The sequence below is a fragment of the Pan paniscus genome, chromosome 19, assembly GCF_029289425.2.
Source record: "Pan paniscus chromosome 19, NHGRI_mPanPan1-v2.0_pri, whole genome shotgun sequence".
Taxonomy (NCBI): Eukaryota; Metazoa; Chordata; class Mammalia; order Primates; family Hominidae; genus Pan; species Pan paniscus.
In genome coordinates this window covers 84,150,022-84,153,905 of record NC_073268.2, presented here as the reverse complement: position 1 = coordinate 84,153,905, position 3,884 = coordinate 84,150,022, and the positions used below count along the sequence as shown (strand labels likewise).

Below are 3,884 nucleotides of genomic sequence, written 5' to 3'. Positions count from 1 at the left end.
CTGTGAATTGAAACAAAGTTAATCCCACTAGACCATTTTAAGAAGTTGATATAATAGCAAAATTTCTCCTACCCAAAACTATGTTAACAATTGGATGTACTCACCAAGTCACCCTTACTCTGCCACTAATTTATTTCCTTGTTGCTGAAATGATGAGAGATGTATAATCTCCACCCTCACGGAGTTGTCATCACCCTGGAGAGGAAGGAGACAGCCAAAAGAGAGAAGTATTGTCCGGTAGATTTATTAGAGTCACAAAGTATCATCCTTCTCCAGTGTGTAAGGCGTTGTCTAAATAGGTCCAGTTAAAGCACTGCAGGGTAACCATCTTTTAAAAAAATTGTTGGCCACATTTTTAAGTTCACAGGGGAGGGGAAATGTCTCATACTGTAGCCCTCCTGAGTCTAGGCCCTCTGTGAGATGTGTCCATTTCTTGGACACCATATGAGACATTCCCCCTCGGATTAGAGATGCTCAACCTGCATTAACATATCTAAAGTCTACATCTGGCCACTCTAGGGTGAGTCCTGTTTACAGTGCCCATTCCTGGAGCTTGCCTCTGTTTGCCTTTTGTTTGATTACATGATGCATTACTTTTCCCAATAGGCCAGTGCTAGCATATTGGAAGAGTGATTTAATAAGCTGGCAACCTTGATGCTATGCTACCAATCCAACCTTATTTGCTTCATTTACCATTTCCACTATTGTGGCAGCCAGCCCTCCATTCCAGCCAGAGCAGCCCCTCACCATCCCCCAGTCACACCATCTGCATTTCTGCTTTTGTCTGTGCGTTTGTTCATCTAAAATTCCCTTATTTCACTCTGCCTGTGGGAATCCTATGAATCTCTCAAAAGCCAACTCAAGTTCATCTTTCTGCTTGAAACCTTCCCTGAATATTCCAGCCCTCCTGAAACTAGTCCCTTTGTGAGATTTGTCCCCATTTCTCGGACACCGTATGAGAGACTTCAGAGGCTGAAGTGGGAGGATTGCTTGAGCCTGGGAGGTCGAGGATGCAGTGATCTGTAGTCATACCACTGCACTCTAGCCTGGGCAACAGAGCGAGGCCCTGTCTCAAAAACAGCCACCACCAAAAACTATCTGAGGATTTGAATAGGATTACATTAAATTTGTAGACTAATTTGAGAACTGACATCTGTACAACATTCTAGGAATGTGCTGCCTCGTGTATTCATTTCTTTTTAATGTCTTTCAGAAGAGTTTTAGGGTTTTCATCATATAGATCTTATATATTTTTTGTTAGATAAAAGATCTTTGTATTTTTGTTCCTACATACTCCATACATTTGTATTGCTATTGTAAATGGGATCTTCCTTCCATTTTCTAATTAGTTATTGGTGGTACATGGGAAAAGTAGTTGAGGTCTGTGTGCTGCTGTCTTGATTTTTATATAGCCACTGTATTGAATTCTCATATTACTTCCAGTAAAATTAACTTAGTTGATTCTCTTAGGCTTCCTTGGCTGTCTCACATTTATCATTTCATATGCAAATAATCAGTTTTGTCTCTTCCTTTTCAATACTTATATTCTTTCCTTCCTTTCCTTTTTCTTTTTTTTTCTTCTTTCTCAGGGCCTTGTTGTCACCCAGGCTGGAGAGCAATGGTGTGATCTAGCTCACTGTAACCTCAAGCTCCTGGGCTTAAGGGATCCTCCTGCCTCAGCTTCCTGAGTGGCTGGGACTACAAGCAGGCAGCTAATTAAAAAAATTTTTTTTTGTAGAGACAAGGTCTCGCTATGTTGCCTAGGCTGATTTTCCTGTCACTTTAGAGGAAGGACTTTTTTTCCTACTTTTAAGAGTTTTTTATTAGGAATTGTCTGTTGAATATTAGCTAAAATAGTCAATAAAATGTATTAAGTGCCAGCTGCACGCAAGACCCTAAGTTAGATACAGTCAGCCCTCTTCATCAGCAGGTCCACATCTTCAGATTCAACTAGATGAGGCTGAATATTTGAAAAAAGAAACAATAAAAATACAAATAGAAAAGACAGCATAACAACTGTCACCATTGTACAATATCTATACATTTTATTAGTGATGACTTAAAGTACATGGGGCCAGGTACCGTGGCTCACCCTTGTAATCCCAATACTTTGGGAGGCCAACCTGGGCAGCATAGTGAGAACTTGTCTTTACTAAAAATAAAAATTTTTTAAAAATTAGCCAGGTGTGGTGGTATGCACCTGTAGTCCCAGCTACTCAAGAGGCTGAGGTGGGCGGATCACTGGAACCCAGGAGGTTGAGGCTGCAGTGAGCTGTGATTGTGACACTGCACTCCGGCTGAGCAACAGAGGGTGATCTTGTCTCCAAGTAAATAAAGTATATGGGGGGATGTGTGTTGGTTATACGCAAATACTGCACCATTATATGTAAGGGACTGAGCATCCACAGATTCTGGTATGGCGTGGCAGCAGTATCCTAGAACCAATCCCCTGCAAGATATCAAGGATGACTGAACTGTGGAAGAATCAAAGCACTGTTAAACAGCATACAATTCCTATCTTCAAAAAAGTTATTTCATCAGGTAGATGAGACTTATAATGAATAATGAATAGAAACAATGAATACAGATTTGGAGATAGTGGTTGTTGTGATGGATAATCTTAATTGCATTTTCTTCCAAAACAGATTCATTCTCATAGAAGGGCATCAGAAAAAGATAAAGAAGGATCCTCAATGTCAGGCCGCTGAGCCCAAGCTAAGCCATCGTTAACCCCTGTGATCTGCAGGTATTCGTCCAGGTGGCCTGGAGCAACTGAAGAACCACCAAAAAAATGAAACAGCCAGTTCCTGCCTTCACTGATGACATTCCACCATGGTGATTTGTTCCTGCCCCACCCCAACTAATCAACTGGCCTTGTGACATTCCTCCCCTGGACAATGAGTCTCATGATCTCCCCACCCTGCACCTTGTGACCCCTGCCCTGTCTGCAAGAGATAACTACCTTTAACTGTAATTTTCCACCACCTACCCAAATCCTATAAAGCTGCCCCACCCCATCTCCCTTTGCTGACTCTCTTTGTGGACTCAGTCCACTTGCACCCAAGTGAAATAAACAACCTTGTTGCTCACACAAAGCCTGTTGGTGGACTCTCCTCACATGGACATACGTAACAGTTGGGAGTTCAAGACCAGCCTGACCAACATGGCGAAACCCTGTCTCTACTAAAAATACAAAATTAGCTAGGCGTGGTGGTGCAGGCCTATAATCCCAGCTACTTGGGAGGCTGAGGCAGGAGAATTGCTTGAACCCAGGAGGCGGAGGTTGCAGTGAGCCAAGATCGCACCGTTGCACTCCAGCCTGGGCAACAAGAACAAAACTCTGTCTCAAAAAAACAAACAAAAACAAGAAACCATGAAGCTGCATGACAAGGAGTCTTCCAATGAGGATGAGATCTTCAACAGGGACACCAGGTAGACGACAGGGCCCTCACGGTTCCCATCTAAAATGAGGAGGGGGTGAGAAGCTTAATTGCTCCTTTCAAGAATCAAAACCTTGGCACTGTTATTCTTATCCCAGGGACACTGAATCCCCAACAGAGAAGACCCCAACTGGAGAGTCGGCTGCTGAGGGGGAGGAGAATGAGGCCCTGCTGTAGGAGGAGAACACAGAGTGACTCCAGCCCACATCAGGCCTCCTGCAAAACTACTTATTTTTTTTCATTCATAATTGAGATTTTATTGAGGATCAGTACAGACATTTCAATTTGTACACAATTCTTAACACACATAAAGAAAATCTAAAAAGCCAGGTATTGTAATTCTTTTTTAAAGTTATTCCAGTGACTTTCCAGCTTAAAATTTGGAAGCAAATTTTCCTTAACAGGCTATCAAGTACCAGTATCTTCACATGTTGATCAGCTGTG

General features: G+C 42.4%; 1 long non-coding RNA gene across 1 annotated transcript in view; it reads right to left on the bottom strand.

The window, feature by feature from the left end:
- LOC134729528 (uncharacterized) overlaps positions 1-3,884 on the bottom strand; it is a 31,068-nt gene that overhangs the window by 5,305 nt on the left and 21,879 nt on the right. The window contains exon 4 of the long non-coding RNA XR_010110708.1: positions 105-195. This is a non-coding gene — a long non-coding RNA (uncharacterized LOC134729528). The remainder of the gene's footprint in view (positions 1-104; positions 196-3,884) is intronic.